Genomic DNA, 18,798 nt, shown 5'->3' on the forward strand with positions numbered 1-18,798 from the left:
TTTTAAAAAAATATCACTGTTACCTGGGTGAAGTGAGCTAATTTGGTGAGCCGTTACTTCTTAGGGTCAAGTCTAATATTGTTAGGTGTGCTGAGTCCACAGTTTTCTTGGTGATCTGAGACCACTGTCACAGCATGCTACTCAGAATGTTGACATCACTGTTGTCTGGAGGAGCTGCCACTAGAGATCCATGTAAGAATGGATACATGTTTAAAACTGGAGTAAATAACTATTGCCTGTGTGAGCTGAGAAAACAATTATATTGCTGGTTTGGTTATCTGAATAATTACAGAAGGACTGTTCCCTGTTGACTTGAGACCCTGAAACACTGGTGAGATGAGAATAGGATTACACAGGTGATCTGCTCCTCAGGGGTAAGTGGCTGAGATCACTGAAACAAGGCATGTGGAGGTCCTTTTGTGATTATAAAATAATGACATCTGGATGATTTGAAACTAAAATTTCCTGGCTGAGATGCAGTTTGGTCGCATGGTGACCATAGAATATTCTTTTGTAAAAAATTTATTTGAGAGGGTGAGTGAGGGAAAGAGGGAGAGAGAGAAAGAGAATGGGTGCTCCATGATCCCCAGCCACTGCAAACAAACTCCAGATATAAGCACCACTTTGTGCATCTGGCTTACATTTGTCCTGGAGAATTAAACTGAAGTCCTTTAGATTTGCAGGCAAATGCCTTAGCCACTGAGCAATCTCTCCAGCCCAGAAAATTCTTAATTTTATTAAGCTTGGATAACTGATAAATGATTAATCCTATAGGACTTTTATCTGCTGAGTGCAACCACTGTTACCTTTGTGAGCTGAGACAATATTGATCTGAGTATGCCAAGAATAGAATCTGGTTGATCTGTTGCTACTGTTACCATGGTGGACTGGCAAAATTGTTATCTGGATGATCTGAGGTCATAGTTATAAGGATGGTCCGATAGCACTGTTACTGTTAAGATCACGGTTAACTGTGGGTCAGGTAGGAGGTATCATGAATCACTGTTTCTTGAGGGCAGAGTCAATAGTCAGGGTGAGCTTGGAACTATTGCTAAAATATGTGTGATTGCTGTCACCTGGAGTTGGTAAAACCACTGTTCCCTTAGTGAGCTGAAGACCACTGCCAACTATGGGAGCTGTGACCTCAGTTATTGGTTTGATCATAGAAGAATTTTCAGATAAAGAATTTAAAATCATCATAATGTCGGTTGCTACGACCACGGTTGTGTCATAGGATTTTGAGAGCAATTGGACCTCTTTACCTTCTTGAGCTGGGAGAACTTGAACCCTGACATACCTGGATTAATGTGATGTGGACTATCACAGATCACTGACTACAGCACACTTTTTTGGGTAATCGGAGATACTTTTTTGGGCTAAAATCACTGTTCATTGTATTTTTACTAGTGTGAGGAGCTGAGACCCACTGTTACAAGTGGATCCAGAGAGCACTGTTTTTATATTTTTGTGAAATGAGACCACAGTTACCTGGAGTTGCTGAGATCATTGTCCCCTGGATGAGCAGAACCAATCTCCAATGTAAAAGCTGAGGTACCTCTATGACCTCAGAGATATTTTGCCCTGATGAATTCAAACTATCATAATGTTGGTGAGCTCTGATCTTGATAATCTTGGTGTACTTCCTCCTCTATGACATTCAGTGTCTGAGAAAATAGGTACCAGGGTAAGTTTGGTCTGAGGAGGGGTGACACATGTGAGACTTAATACTACCGTTTCCTGGTAGAAAGCAGTATTGTTATCTGATGAACTTAGAACATTATTACATCCTCAGGAAGCTGACATGTAGTGTCTGCTTTATGGCAGGTCACCACTCTTACTGGGTGAGCTGAGAGCACTGTCAGGTGTCTGAGCCAGGAAAGAAAGAAGACAATTAACATTGTGAACTGGCACAATGTTGACCTGTATGTAGCAGCGAAATGTTAACTAAGGGATCTGAGGCTCATTTTATAGGGATGGACTGGCAAAACACCTAATGGTCTGAGGTTAATATTACATTTGTGGGCTGAAATGACTGTTAATTGTATGCTTTGACAATCTCTTTTAACTGGAGTTAGGGGCTGAGAAACATGGAAAACTATGTGAGCAGTGATCAATGTTATCAGGGTGAAGTGAAAACTACTATTAACATGGTAAGTTGAGAACACTGCAACCTTGATTTGCTAAGAAAACTAGAACTTGCTTGAGTGGTATGGTGGTTGGATTCAGGTGGCCCCCATAAACTTAGGTGTTCTGAATACTAGGTTCCCAGATGATGGAGATTTGGGAATTAACGCTTCCAGAATGGAATGTATTGTTGGGGGCAGTCTTATGGGTGTTATAGCCAGTTTCCATTTTCCAGTGTTTGGCACAGTCTCCTGTTGCTAGTGTCCACCTTATGTTGGCCAGGGGGTGATGTCCACTCTCTGCTCATGCCATAATTTTTCTATGCCATTGTGGAGCTTCCCCTTGAGCCTATAAGCCAAAATAAACCTCTTTTTCCCACAAGCTGCTCTTGGCTGGGTGATTTCTACCAGCAATGCAAACCTGACTGCAACTAGTGCTGATAGATGGTTCACTGTCAGCAGCGAGAGCTGGAACATGACTTACTCCTTCAACCTCTGAGGGATTGTTCCCTTTGAACTGACAGCCAGGATAATGTGGTAAACATAGACCATGGGCACATTGATCTGACTCCTCTTTATTACAAGTGGCTGTGGCCTTGGTTACCAACACATTTTGGAAAATGTTCTGTGATCCAAGAAATGATAACATCTGGACACATGAGACTATAATTGTTATTGCAATGAGAATTGTTATTGAGATAGTGTTATCCAGTAGAGTTGTCAAATTTGTTACTACAGCAGGTAGCTGATAACCCGTGTTTCCTTCTGGCTGATTGCTATTCCTACATTGGTAAGAGAGAACACTTTTAATTGTAGTTCTTTTAAGGCCTTTGCCTCCTGTGCAGGCAACTATTGTTACGTTCCTGAGATAAGGCAGATATAAACTAGATTTGCTGAAAAAATTGTTTCCTTGTATATATGAAACCATAGTTAACAGGGCTGCATTGGGGAACCCTCACCTGGGTGATCTGAGATCGTGGACATATGGCGATGTTGAGATCACAGTTAATTGTATGTGTTAAGAATCACTGTTGAATGTGGTGGAAAGCTGACAGACTTTTATCTGACAGGGAAGAAAGCATTATTACCAAATAAGAACTACAGCTATTAAGATGAAGTGAGAACATTGGTAACTGGAATAGCTGAGAACTTTGATTTCCTGTGGTGAGAACAATTTTAAGCCATAGCATTTGGGACTTTAGTGGCCCCTATAATCTAAGTAGAATTTTTGTTCTTGTTCTTGAATTTGGAATTATCATGGTTGTTTCTAGGAACCACAGTTTCTCGTGTGAACTTACTGCTCAGTGATCTGAAATGGCAGAGACCAGTTACCATGTTACCATGTCTATGAGTCTGAATCTACATTCACTGAGAAGTAATGTGACTTGGTGAGTCTAATAAAACTGTTAAGTCAGGAAGCTGTCATCTAGGGTTTTCTTCGAGGCTGATCACTATTCTTAATGGGAAGAGATGATAGCACTGTTAGGTGTCTGAACCAGGAATAATATTTACCTACTGAGCCAAAATACACAGTTAACTTCATGAGTTGAGACATTAACATGGATTCCCTGGGAGAAATGTTCACTAGTGGTTCTTGGATCACTGACACTAAGATGGTCATGAAAGGCTCAGAAGATCTGAAATCTCTGTTATTTGAGTTTCTCAGATGATCTTTCTGGTGGTTTAATTCAGGTGTCCCCCATAAACTTAGGTATTCTGGATGTCCAGTTTTCCAGCTGATGGCAATTAGAAATTAAAGACTTCTGGAGATGGTGTATTGTTGGGGGCGGGCTTATGGGCATTATTGCCAGTTTCCCCATGCCAGTGTTTGGCACATTCTCCTATGGTACACCAGGTTTCTATGGTACACCAGGCTGGCCAGGGGGCGATGTCCACCCTCTGCTCATGCCATCATTCTCCTGCCATTGTGGAGCTTCCCCTCAAGTCTGTAAGCCAAAATAAACCTCTTTTTCCCACAAGCTGCTCTTGGTTGGAGTGATTTCTACTAGCAATGTGAACCGGACTGCAACAGTAAAGTAGTACCGAGAAGTGAGATTGCTGCTAGACACCTGACTGTGTGGCTTTGGCCTTTTATAGCTGATTTTCAAGAAGACTGTGGAAGGATTTGAAATCTTGGCCTAAGAGATGCCTTGTAGTGCTGTAGGTACAGCTTGATAGGCTATTCTGGGCAGAGCTGAAAGGCCTGAATGCAATAAGAACTATGGACTGTGAGGTTTCTTATGAGACTGAGAAAGAGCTTTGCCTGGACTGGGCTAGTAGTTTGTGTGGGAAGCTTGCTGTTATGCCTGGGTACTGAGAAGTTGTGCAGGGTTTCTATGTGTAGAAATGAACTGGCGTGAGCAGAGGGATATGGCACAGAAAGAAAAAATCTTTGGGTGAATTGTTATTATTCATAACACAGGAGTTCATGGGGGACCTCTGCTTTAATCTAACACAGTAATCAATTTTGGGATCCAATTATTTTTAATTCATTTCAATCAAATATTTATGTAAAATATCTGGCAGTAAACTGCTTTGTGTATTTATAAACTTACTCTAGCAACAGTGGTAGTAATTCTGACTTCCCTATTTAAGCTACTGGAAATCAGCAGACTTAAAAATTTGTATATACTCCTGGGCTGGAGAGATGGTTTAGCAGTTAAGCAGTTGCTTGTGAAGCCTAAGGATACCTGGTTCGAGGCTCGATTCCCCAGGACCCACATTAGCCAGATGCACAAAGGGGCTTGGTTCCAATTCCCTTCTAAATAGTTATGTTTAAGCCCATAGAGTAGTGTTGCTCTCACCATCATCAGAGAAATTTCTTTAATCAATTGATATTGACTACCAGAGAGTCTCAAAACTCATCCAAGTACTGGTAATTGATTGTTAGAGCCCAGTGATAACTGAGCCATGTATACCACTTCCTCCAAAGTACAGACAACCTTCCTGAGGATGAGATAGAAATAAGGTAAGAGCCAGAGGCTGGGGTTGAGCTCAATGGAACACTATCTTCTGGACACAAAGGAGACTCTGCATGAAAAGATGTTTACCCCATTACTATTCTTTATGATGTGATGGTCATGCTAAAAGGGCCTATGGTTAGACTCAAACTTTTATGGGGAGAAATCATTTTGAATCTCTGTGCTTTTTCTTTCTTACTTATGATACTGAGTAGCACAAAGTTGACAGTTTGAGCTTGAAATTATGTCTTTTGGTCTGATTATTTTCTCAGTCTATATACCTCTCTTCTTAAAGTGTTTTTTATGTAAGAAGTATGAAACTTCCTTGGCTTTATAAATCCCAGCGGTCCATTTACTTATTTGTAGAAATGTAGTTGATAAGGAAGGAAAGTTCTCAGTGTTTGTTTCTCAGACGTGATAAATAGCTCTAGTCCGAACCATTACCCATGAGTTTTTTGGAAGGGTCGGGTTTTATTTGACGTAATTGTCAAGAATATTAATAATGGACCTTGGGTCTGCGCCCGGCCGTGTTCTTACCTGGATTCGGGGCTTTGGGTTCTGGGCTCGGTGGCCTGGGCAGCAGGGCTGCCGCCACGATGGAAACTTGAACTTTTCCAGAATTCTCTCTAAAACTTTGCTGCTGTGGGATCAAGAGAGGACACTTTATACCCCAGGATCTAGAAATGGTCAGGAATTAAGGGACACGCCTCGTGGCTGGTCCTCATATGGCCAGCTGTTCAAGTGACAGCCTGTATAAAAAGAAGCTCCAGACACCGCGCTCTCCGCAACTCGGGAAACGTGAGGGGAGAGCGGCAGCGAGCAACGGAGGGAGGAGCAGACCGCGAGGTAAAAGCACACGATACAACCAGAACAGCCGCGGCTCCCTCCCCTCCCCCGCCGCCTGAACCCAGCTCCAGCGAACACAGCAGCAGCCCGGGACCCGGCCACGCCAACTTGGGCTGACGGCGGGACCCAAGCAGGAGCAGAATTTGGCAGCAACTTCAGCGGCTCCAGCACCGGTACCAGTGGCCCCAGCAGCAGCGGACCCAGGAGAGCAGCGGCTTCGGGGTGAGCAGCAGCGGTGGACACGACAACGGCAGCTTCAGCAGTGGTGGGGGCTCCGGCGGTGGCACCTACAACAGCTGCAGAGGCGGCGGCAGCGGCTCAGTTTGCCCCGTAGGAAAAGCAAGTGCCCAGCTCCAGAAATCAGAACAGCAGCCCGACGACCCAGGCAGCAACTTGACTGAGACCACAATCACCCAAGGTAACTGGGATTGCACCAGGGAAGGGTCTCACCTGGTCACAAGCTGACTTGGATACCTCAACAGACCAGAAATCTAAACCTCTTTGTTGATAGAGGATCTGGTCATTATAATAACTACTCTTGCATACATACTCGGGGCTGTTTTTGATGGAATGGGTACAGTGTTTAGCTAAATTTTAGAATCTACCAGTATATTATTCCACTCAGCCTGCTTGAATACTCCTATAGCAGGGAAACTCAACCCCTAAGAACATCTTTGTAGATACTCTGAGAGTCTTAAGAGCCACACCTAATACCTTAAGGTCCTACCCTGAAAATATTTTACACCAAATCAATTGATACAGCTAAGAATACACAGCTAGCTAGAAAATCCAAGCATTAACTTAATCCAAGATGCAAAAATATATACATTATAACACAAGAAACACTAAAAAGCAAGACGATATAAATCCACCTAAAAGTATTAATGCATCAGAAATGTCCTCCAGTGAGAAAGAGTTAGAGGAAATGCCTGAGAAAGAGTTCAAAAGAATAATTATAAATATGTTCAAAGAGGTCAAAGAACACATGAAAACAATCAAAGAAGAAATCAAAGAGGAAATCAAAGAGGAAATCAAAGGAATCAAAGAAGAGGCAGGACACCAATTTAATGAAATAAAGAAGGCAATACAAGACATAAATAGAGAAATAGAAATAATAAAGAAAAATCAGTCAGAATTACTAGCAATGAAGAACACAGTTAATGAAATAAAAAACTCTGTAGAAAATCTCACCAGTAGGATGGATGAGGGAGAGGACAGAATATCTAAGCTAGAAGATCAGGTGGCAGACCTAATGCAGTCCAACAAAGAGAAAGACAAACTTATAGAAAAGTATGAGTGGGAATTTCAAGATATTCGGGACACTATGAAAAGATCCAATATAAGAATTCAGGGCATAGTAGAAGGAGAAGAATTCCACTCCAGACGCATAGTAGGCATCTTCAACAAAATCATAGAGGAAAATTTTCCCCAAATTGGGAAAGAGGTGCCAATACAGATACAGGAAGCCTTTAGAACCCCAGCCAGACAAAACCCAGAAAGAAACTCTCCTCGCCACATTATACTCAAACTTCCAAACACACAAACCAAAGAAAAAATATTGAAAGCAGTTAGAGAGAAAAATCAAGTTACCTACAAAAGCAAGCCCATCAGGATTACAGCAGATTATTCAACACAAACTTTTAAAGCCAGAAGGGCCTGGAGTGATATATTCCAAGTTCTGAAAGATAACAACTGTCAACCAAGGTTACTTTATCCTGCAAAGTTATCCATCCAAATAGATGGAGAAATAAAGACATTCCATGACAAAAGCAGGTTAAAGGAATATCTGAAGACAAAACCAGCTCTACAGAAAATACTTGATAGAATCCTCCATGCTGAACAAAAGGAAAAGCACACATATAAGGAACCTAGAAAAAACCAGCCATACTCAAATACCAGTTAACAGAAGAGAGCACAGGTAGAACAAGTAACACACACACACACACACAAATGGCAAACATAAATACACACCTTTCAATAATATCTCTTAATATCAATGGTCTCAATGCCCCAACGAAAAGACATAGATTTGCAGACTGGGTTAAAAAGCAGGATCCTACAATTTGTTGTCTTCAAGAAACTCACCTTTCTACAAAGGATAGACATTATCTTAGGGTGAAAGGTTGGAAGACGGTGTTTCAAGCAAATGGGCCTAGAAAACAAGCAGGGGTTGCTATCCTAATATCAGACAGGGTGGACTTTAGTCCGAAGTTAGTCAAAAAAGATAAGGAAGGTCACTTTATATTGATTAAGGGCACACTCCAACAGGAGGACATTACAATCCTAAACATATATGCACCTAACATGGGGGCTCCCAAATTCGTCAAACAAACACTATTAGAACTAAGGTCACAAATAACACCAAACACGGTGGTGGTGGGTGACTTTAACACCCCACTCTCATCAATTGACAGGTCATCCAGGGAAAGAATAAACAGAGAGGCATCTGGACTAAATGAGGTCATAGAAGATATGGACCTAACAGATATATACAGGACATTTCATCCAAAGGCTGCAGAATATACATTCTTTTCAGCAGCACATGGAACATTCTCTAAAATAGACCATATATTAGGACACAAAGCAAATCTTAACAAATTCAGGAAAATTGAAATAATTCCTTGCATTCTATCTGACCACAATGGAATTAAACTACAAATCAGTAGCAAGAAAGGCTATAGAGCATACACAAAATCATGGAAGCTAAACAATACAATATTAAATGATGAGTGGGTCAATGAAGAAATCAAAAAGGAAATCAAAAAATTTATAGAGTCAAATGATAATGAGAACACAACATACCAAAATCTCTGGGACACAATGAAGGCAGTTCTAAGAGGTAAATTTATAGCCTTAAGTGCCTATATTAAGAAATTAGAAAGGTCGCAAGTAAACGACCTAATGCTTCGCCTTAAAGCCTTGGAAAAAGAAGAACAAGGCAAACCAAAAAGTAGTAGACGGGAAGAAATAATAAAGATTAGGGCAGAAATTAATGAAATAGAAACAAAAAGAACAATACAAAGAATTAATGAAACAAAGAGTTGGTTCTTTGAAAGGATAAACAAGATTGATAAACCCTTAGCAAATCTGACCAAAAGAAAGAGAGAAGAGACACAAATTAATAAAATCAGAGATGAACAAGGTAACATCACAACAGATTCCAGAGAAATTCAAAAAATTATAGGGACATACTATAAAAGCATATACTCCACAAAGTATGAAAATCTGAAAGAAATGGATGATTTCCTTGATCTATATGACCTACCTAAATTAAATCAAAATGAGATTAATCACTTAAATAGACCTATAACAAACATGGAGATCCGAGCAGTTATCAATAATCTCCCAACTAAAAAAAGCCCAGGCCCGGATGGATTCACTGCTGAATTTTACCAGACTTTTAAGGAAGAGCTAACACCATTGCTTCTTAAGCTTTTCCAGGAAATAGAAAAAGAAGGAATCCTACCAAACTCCTTCTATGAGGCCAGCATCACCCTGATACCAAAACCAGGCAAAGATAGAACAAAAAAAGAAAATTACAGACCAATCTCCCTCATGAACATAGATGCAAAAATTCTCAACAAAATATTGGCAAACAGAATACAAGAGTATATCAAAAAGATCATTCATCCTGACCAAGTAGGCTTTATCCCAGAGATGCAGGGATGGTTCAACGTACGCAAATCTATAAATGTAATACATTACATAAATGGGTTGAAGGACAAAAATCACATGATCATCTCATTAGATGCAGAGAAAGCATTTGACAAAATCCAACATCCCTTCATGATAAAAGTCCTACAGAGACTGGGAATAGAAGGAACATATCTCAATATAATAAAGGCTATTTATGACAAGCCTACAGCCAACATATTACTAAATGGGGAAAAACTGGAAGCTTTTCCACTAAAATCAGGAACAAGACAAGGGTGTCCACTGTCTCCACTTCTATTTAATATAGTTTTGGAAGTCTTAGCCATAGCAATAAGGCAAGAGACACACATAAAAGGGATACAAATTGGAAAGGAAGAAATCAAGTTATCACTATTTGCAGATGACATGATTCTATACATAAAGGACCCTAAAGACTCTACTAACAAGCTGTTAGAGCTAATCAAAACCTACAGCAATGTAGCAGGATACAAAATAAATACACAGAAATCAGTAGCCTTCATATATGCTAACAACAAACACACAGAGGATGAAATCAGAGAATCACTCCCATTCACAATTGCATCAAAAAAAATAAAATACCTTGGAATAAACCTAACCAAGGAAGTAAAGAATCTATACAATGAGAACTTTAAGACACTCAAGCGAGAAATTGCAGAAGACACTAGAAAGTGGAGAAACATCCCTTGTTCCTGGCTTGGAAGAATCAATATCGTGAAAATGGCAATCTTACCTAAAGCAATCTACACATTTAATGCAATCCCTATCAAAATTCCAAAGGCTTTCTTCATGGAAATAGAAAAAACAATCCAAAAATTCATTTGGAATCATAAAAAACCTCGAATATCTAAAATAATACTGAGCAACAAAAAAGAGGTTGGTGGTATCACCATACCTGATTTTAACCTATACTACAGAGCCATAGTAACAAAAACAGCATGGTACTGGCACAAAAACAGACATGTAGATCAGTGGAACAGAATAGAGGACCCAGATGTAAGCCCAAGTAGCTATAGCCACCTGATATTCGATAAAAATGCCAAAAATACTCATTGGAGAAGAGACAGCCTCTTCAGCAAATGGTGTTTTGAAAACTGGATAAATATCTGCAGAAGGATGAAAATAGATTCTTCTCTCTCGCCATGCACAAGAATTAAGTCCAAATGGATTAAAGACCTTAACATCAGACCGGAAACTTTGAAACTGCTAGAGGAAAAAGTAGGGGAAACCCTCCAACATATTGGTCTTGGCAAAGACTTTCTAAATACAACCTCAATTGCTCAGGCAATAAAACCACAGATTAACCACTGGGACCTAATGAAATTACAAAGATTTTGCACTGCAAAGGACACAGTGAAAATAGCAAAGAGGCAACCTACAGAATGGGAAAAAATCTTTGCCAGCTATATATCTGATAAAGGATTAATATCTAGGATATACAAAGAACTCAAAAAATTAAATAATAAGGAATCAAACAGGCCAATCAAAAAATGGGCTAAGGAGCTAAATAGAGAGTTCTCAAAGGAAGAAATACGAATGGCATATAAGCACCTAAAAAAATGTTCTACGTCACTAGTCATCAGGGAAATGCAGATTAAAACTACATTGAGATTCCATCTCACTCCTGTCAGATTGGCCACCATCATGAAAACAAATGATCATAAATGTTGGCGGGGATGTGGAAAAAAAGGAACCCTTCTGCACTGCTGGTGGGAATGCAATCTGGTCCAGCCATTGTGGAAAACAGTGTGGAGGTTCCTAAAGCAGCTAGAGATTGATCTACCATATGACCCAGCTATAGCACTCCTAGGCATATATCCAAAGGATTCATCTCATTTCCTTAGAAGTACATGCTCAACCATGTTTATTGCTGCTCAATTTATAATAGCTGGGAAATGGAACCAGCCTAGATGTCCCTCAACAGATGAGTGGATAATGAAGATGTGGTACATTTATACAATGGAGTTCTACTCAGCGGTAAAGAAAAATGAAGTTATGAAATTTGCAGAAAAATGGATGGACCTGGAAAGTATTATACTAAGTCAGGTAACCCAGGCCCAGAAAGCCAAGCGCCACATGTTCTCCCTCATATGGGGATCCTAGCTACAGATGACTGGGCTTCTGTGTGAGAATGAAAATACTTAGTAGCAGAGGCCAGTAAGTTGAAAAGGAGACATAAAGGGTGGAGAAAGGAAGGGAGGAGGATACTTAATAGGTTGATATTGTATATATGTAATTACAATGATTGTAATGGGGAGGTAATATGATTGAGAATGGAATTTCAAACGGGAAAGTGTGGGGGTGGGGAGGGAGGGAATTACCATGGGATATATTTTATAATCATTGAAAATGTTAATAAAAATTTAAAAAAAAAAAAAAAAGAAGCTCCAGAAAAAAAAAAAAAAGAATATTAATAATGGACAAGAGGTCATGAAAATTTCTTTCATGAAAAAATGTTCTTAGCATGAATTTTAATAACACGTGAGGAAATCTTAACCCCTTACATGTTGGGGAGATTGTTCAGTGGTTAAATACACTTGTTTGCAAAACCTACTAGCCTGGATTGGCCTAGGTTTGATTCCCCAGTACCAAAGTAAAGTCAGATGCATAAAGTAGCATGTGCATTTGGAGTTTAGCAGAAGATTTTGGTATGTCCATTTTCTCTCTCTTTCTCTCTCTCTTCCCCTCTCTCTCTCTCTTTTTTTTTTTTTTTTACTCTGTTCACAAATAAAGAAATAAAAAAGAAAATCCTGGGCTGGAGATATGGCTTAGTGGTTAAGGTGCTTGCCTGAAAAGCCAAAGAACAACCCAGATTCAACTCCTCAGGACCCACATAAGTCGTATGCACAAGATGGTGCATGAGTTTGTTTGCAGTGGATAGATGCCCTGATGTCCTGGTGCACCCATTCTCTCTTTTTGGTGGTGCATGCTTATAGAGTTTGTTTGCAGTGGATTGATGCCCTAGTGCACCCATTCTCTTCCTCTCCCTCTCTCTCCCTCCCTCTCCCTTTCTTTCTCCTCTCTCTGCCTCTTTCTTTCACAAATAAATAAAAAATAAATTAAAATTAAAAAAATATATCCTGACCCCGCAGAGATCATAATTCTCTTTTTCTTTTGACAACTGAGTTACTGTGGCCTTGCTTATCCACTAGAGTTTTATCAAATCTCAGCCCAAAGAGCAGTGGGAAAACCAAAATCCCATAAACTTCAGGCATGGTCATATTTATTTCCACAAAATCCAAGCACTGATTTCATCCAAAAGTGAAATAGACAACTAAACCCTAAATTATGACACAAATGGACATATATCTATTGTTTTTTGTCAACTATCATTTGCAGTTTTCTGTAGCATGTTGATGTTACCAGGTTCCAGTGCCTTGAGGAACATGAAGAGATACTCACATTAATTATCATTCACAGAACAAACAATGTTTCTTCTACTGAAATGTTTATCTTTAAATCATGTTAACATAATGTAGAGAGTGCCATACAATTATTCTCAAATAAGTTATTGTGCATACTAATCTTGGTTATCAATGTGAAATGCTCTGGAATCAATGAGGAACTATGACTCTGGGTGTTTGCTAGAAAGATTATCTGAAGGAAAAGGTCCCTCTCCCAGAGTAGGCAGCACCTTCAGGCAGTGGCTCAGTTATGAAGTGGTCTAAGGGGTCTGTATCACTGTGGGTGGAGAAGCCTCCCACTGTCGACAGTAATAAGTTGCAGCATCTTAGGCTCCATGCTGTTGATCGAGAGAGAGTAAGAGGTCTCAGAGCCACTGCCACTGAAGCGAGCTGGGGCTCCAGAAGCCAGATTTGATGTTCTGTTGGCACCAGTGCAAGTTCCAGGTGCTCACATTTGAACTGGCTCTGCAGGACATGGTGACCCTCTCCCCCTGAGAAGTAGCCATAGATGCTGGAGACTGGCTGAGCACACTTTTCCCATTGGGTGCTAGGATCATGAGGAAGACATGAAAAGAGTTTAAAGTTAGAAGTAGAACACAAGATGACTTCATATCACAATATGTGGAAAAACAAAGAAAAGAAAAATACTCCTCTTAGACTCAAATTTCTAGGGCAAAAATATCTTGGGTTTGGGTTCTTTGGTCTCCTCTCTTTATTACCTGTAACACAGAACAGAGTAGAAGAAAGCTGAATGTTTGAACCTGACAATCTGCTATTGCTCTCTTACTCAGCCAATGTACTCCCTTCTCATAGTCACATCTCTTAAAAACAAGTTCAAGGCATTTGTGGTTTCTGAGAATGAAATATGAAAATATCAGGCCGTTCCTGTTTAATCAACTCATATGTTCTTCTTTTCTTGTTTGCAAAATAAAGCTACTAAGAATATATTTTTTTGTTATTTCTAGTATTTTGAATATTTTTCATCCAGAGCATTACCCTTACATTTATGTGAAGATAGGCTTAATTTGACACATTTGGCAAGGAAATCTCTATTGAGTAAAACATGAAGTATATTTCTTCCATGATAAATATGTTAAGATCTGGCAAGGAACACTGTAATGTACCTCAGAAAACTCTTTGTTACTGACAGGTACTCAACAATCTTTTACATATATCCATGTCTAGTCACATGATTCAGGGCACTACGCACTAGGAAATCCAGCATCCCATTGCGTGAACTGGAACCAACAATGTTCACATAAATTCCCACAGGAGCCAAGCATTGATTCAATCCAGTGGATAAAGAGAAAGATAAGCTTACAATTGTGAGAGGAAAGAAAACAGAATTTTTTTTTTTTTTTGGTATTGTGGCAATTATTATTGATCCATCTGCCCAGATTTCTGTCCTTTGCTGCTTTTAAGAAGAGGCTTTGAGGTACTTGCAGATAGTCCCATGTAGAACAAGTAACTTCAATATTAACAATATGCTGTTACTGAAGTGTCTCTAAGTTATATTAGCATGTAATAACAACCAAGGTTATTTTTCAAATAAATTATGGGTTTTTATGTTTGTTTTTTGTTTGTTTTTTGTTTTTTGTTTTTTGTTTTTTTCAAGATAGGGTCTCACTCTAGCCCAGGCTAACTTGGAATTCACTATGGAGTCTCAGGGTGGCCTTGAACTCACAGTGATCCTCCTATCTCCGCCTCCCGAGTCCTGGGATTAAAGGCATGCACCACCACACCCGGAAAATAAATTATGTTTTAATTATAAAGTGTGATTCTAGTCCTAGGGCTGACAATTCATGTATGAATTTCATCAAAACACACTTTTGAAATATATTCTTCAGTCTTAAGGAAAATTTGAATTCTCTTCCTACATATTTTGAGGTTAAACATGAGAATATTTCTGGTGCTTTTTTTTTTTCTTTATTGGTTTTTTGAGGTAGGATTTCACTCTAGTCTAGGCTGACCTGGAATTCATGCTGTATTCTCAGGGTGGCACCGAACTCATGGCAATCCTCCTACCTTTGCCTCCTGAGTGCTGGGATTAAAGGTGTGTGCCACCACGCCTGGCTTTCTGGTGCTTTTTAATTGAATAACTGCTTTTCAGCCTAGGAGATGGCTCAATAGTAAAGCATGAGGACCTGTGAGGGTCTGAGACTGATGAAGTTCTAGTCTGTAGTACCCATGTAAAAAGGATATAACTGGCTCTCATGCATGTTTGAAACTATAATTTGGAAGCAGACGGGTAGATATTAGAGAGTCACTAGGACTCCCTGAACAAAATGCAACTCCTGGATGAGAGAGACCCTGTCACAAGGAAGTACACAGCTGATTGACAGAGCAGAACGCACGATGTTCTCTTCAGGTTCACACATGCATACACTGGCCATGCATACATCTGCACACATATGTGCATACAGCACACACAGTTTACATACTGTACACACACACTCAAACATGGGAAGAATGGTTGGCTGTTATGAATTAATTCTCCTACTTTTGCCATTGGCTCTTACAGATAGAAATAAATACGACTTAGGGAACACGTCTCCATGAAATAGTGAAGGTGTGTCCACATTGTATGTATCTGTGTTTCATATCTTTTCACTTTTCTGTAGAAAAGTCTATTTTCTTTGGAAAGAACTTGAGAGTCCACAACTTCTGTGGGTTATAACCTAGTTTGGGCACTAGGAATTATAAGGAAGAATCCATGGTTTTAGGATTAGACATTCTCTACCTTCTGTGGGACCCTTCTTTCAGGGTAATAACCCCTTCTTTTTATTAAGGGTAATGTCTTATATTGTCCTATCTAGGAGGAAGTCTTCTATGTTATTGATTCATACTGTCATTATCTGTCCCCAGGAACTCTCCTACCCCAAAGACCTTTCCACATCTTTTATTCTGTCCCTTAAAGTGCCTGACAAGTATCCCCTCCTCTCCACCCTCCCTTCCTTTTGACATTCTCTTAGTTTCATTTCAGTTGCCCTGCTAATACCCCTGATGCTTATTGCCACTTATTTCTGATTCAAGCATCTAGATTACATAGGTCCTGGGGAATTCAGCCTGGGTCCTTTATCTTTGAAGGAAAGTGCCTTAGCCACTAAGCCTTCTCTCCAGCCCTACATCTAAATCTTGATATTCTAAATTTAAAATAATGTATGAAGACTATTACTTTGTCTTTTTGGAAACTCCATGGCAAATAGTGGCCAGTTTAATGTTAAAGTTAAGAGATCATACCAGTTTCAAGGGTATGAATGACTTCTTGGAGAAAGAGGACTTTGTTTTCTGAAGACAATGTCTTCAGTTAAAAAAAAAAAAAAGGAATAGAGAAAGGGCAGTGAAGTGTTCAGGGAACATCAGACACAGATACTGCAACCAGAGCTAAGGGGTAGCACATATACTTAAGATGAGAAAGGAGAATATCTGGAGCCACAATAGAGGTAGTGGGACAACAGGGTCATAGGTGGAGGAAGAGAGAACGCTTACAGGCAACAGGTTCAGTGCGATGATCATGTCCTTCCTTGTAACTCATGCTGCCCATTACTTGGTTTTGCACTTCAACATTGCAAGCATATGGGGTTTGGAGTGAAGAGTTGCTCTCTGGACCTCAGTAATGTTCACCATGACTAATTTCTGGGATTGAGGAACACAGGCAAGGAAACACACTGAGCCTAGACGTGTCAAAATAACAACGTCATAGCCAGGCGTGGTGGCGCACGCCTTTAATCCCAGCACTCGGGAGGCAGAAGTAGGAGGATCACCATGAGTTCGAGGCCACCCTGAGACTCCATAGTGATTCCAGGTCAGCCTGAGCTAGAATGAGACCCTACCTCGAAAAACAAAAACAAAAACAAAAACAGACAAACAAACAAACAAAAAAAAAAACATAAAAAAATAGCAAAAAAAGCCTGGGCATTATGAGAACTGTGCCAAACACAAAGAACAAACAAACAAAGCCATGAAGTACACTGTAATTAGGCTCCTCTCATTGTGACCTGCCTGGCCTGAGATGGAACATGACCCCTACCCACACATGGCAGGATTTCTCTGTATTTTTCTTCTCTTAATCTAATAGAGTCTCTTTCTAAAGTCTTACCCTCTGGCCTATGGATTAAAATTCTTTACATTCGTAAGGCGAGAACTCAGGGTACCTGAAATTGTTGGTGCATTATCATTCTGGGATACTGGCAAGGAGCCCTCAGATGCTTGTTACAGGATGAGAGTCCAGTCAGCTCTGCTTCTTCAGCTCTGCTTGCTGAGGGCGCTCGCACTTGCACCGTTCTCCCTTGCAGCAGACAGAGCCTGGAATGGGAGCTACGTGAAGTAAGTCCAGGCGACTCGTGGTCTAGCACCCTCTGCTGCAAACAGTTTCCCTGAGTTCCCAGCGTCTCCTCTCACAGGAGTGCAGGGTGTGCTCTGCTCCTCTCCAGACAAGCAGCTGCTCGTCAGCTGGTCTGACCCAAGCAAGGCTGTTTTTTGGTCAGTGCCTGTGTCACTGTGGGAGGATAATCTGTAGCTTGCATGTGGTAATAAACTCCAGGATCCTTAGGTTCTACTCTACTGATTTTCAGTGTGAAATCTGTCCCTGAACCACTGCCACTGAACCTGTCTGAGACGCCAGATGCCAGCCTGGAAACCAACGCGATCAGGAGCTCTGGAGACCGGCCTGGCCTCTACAGGGAGCACTCCAAATAAGTGTTTCCATCTTCATCTAGCACACTTTCACTGGACCTGCAGGAGGTGGAGGTGGGCTCTCCAGGAGAGACAGTCAGGGGCAGTGAAGTCTGGGTCCTCTCTATATCTCCACTGGATGCTGGAATGATAGCAGAGAAGGGGAAAGTCATATGAAAACTTCAAGAGCAATCTTTATGATTTTCTTCCTATTATTTGTTAGTTGTGATATTGTAGTATTTTTGTACAACTTTGTTCATATGCATAAAACACCCCTTTTCATAAACTCAGTAAATCGAAGTCACTAAAGGCCCTGTGGATATAACTTTCACCATCCCTTCATCCTGGTCAGGCTCTTCAGCAGAGCCCAGGTCCTTCCCCATCTTGAATGTCTCACTCTCACAGATCTAGACCTCAGTCTCCATCCTGGAGGATGAGCTCTGCCATCTCACACATAGAAAGAAAACACCTGGGCAGCAATGCCCACACAGCTCACCCCCTCTCCGCGTCCTTTTTCCTCAACTCAGTCTGTCCTTACCTGGGGTCCAGAGCACTAGCAGCCCCAGGAGCTGAGCAGGGGACCTCATTCTGAGAAGACAAGCTAGGAGACTGATCACTCATGATGTGATTAAGTTGAGCTTTTATCTCACACTTGCAAGAGAAGGCCCTCCCCAAGTCCAATATGCAAATACCCAAGCATAGATAGAAAAAAAAAAAAAGTTGATTTGGCTTCTTTGCTTTGCAGAATAATGCAAAACATATCATTGTCCTAGAGTTCACAGAGCATTGTAGATGGACTGGCCTGCAAGCCCATGTATCTATCTAGGCCTCCCCAGCCCTGGAATTACAGGTAGGCGCCACCATGTCCAACACTTTATGTGAGTGTAGAGTGCATGTAGGGCCGTGTAACAAACTCACTGGCTCTGAGCAAACGATAGGCCATGTTCTCAACGCATTTGAGGTCATTGTCCTTTTCTTTTATTTGTTGAGTAAACTCTCCTGTGTCAGTTTGGTTCAATTACATTGGAATGTCAACCCTCTGTTTCATATTGACTTCTAATGAACTATATTATTTTTTATTGGTTTACAAAATTTTTGTACAATTCTATGTTCCCTCAA

The 18,798-nt window shown here is 40.5% G+C and overlaps 1 pseudogene; it reads right to left on the reverse strand.

Moving 5' to 3' along the window:
- Positions 1-17,453: 17,453 nt before the first annotated feature.
- LOC123461487 lies at positions 17,454-18,266 on the reverse strand (annotated as a pseudogene).
- Between the last annotated feature and the right edge of the window lie 532 nt (positions 18,267-18,798).

The sequence above is a fragment of the Jaculus jaculus genome, chromosome 6 (assembly GCF_020740685.1).
Source record: "Jaculus jaculus isolate mJacJac1 chromosome 6, mJacJac1.mat.Y.cur, whole genome shotgun sequence".
Classification (NCBI taxonomy): Eukaryota; Metazoa; Chordata; class Mammalia; order Rodentia; family Dipodidae; genus Jaculus; species Jaculus jaculus.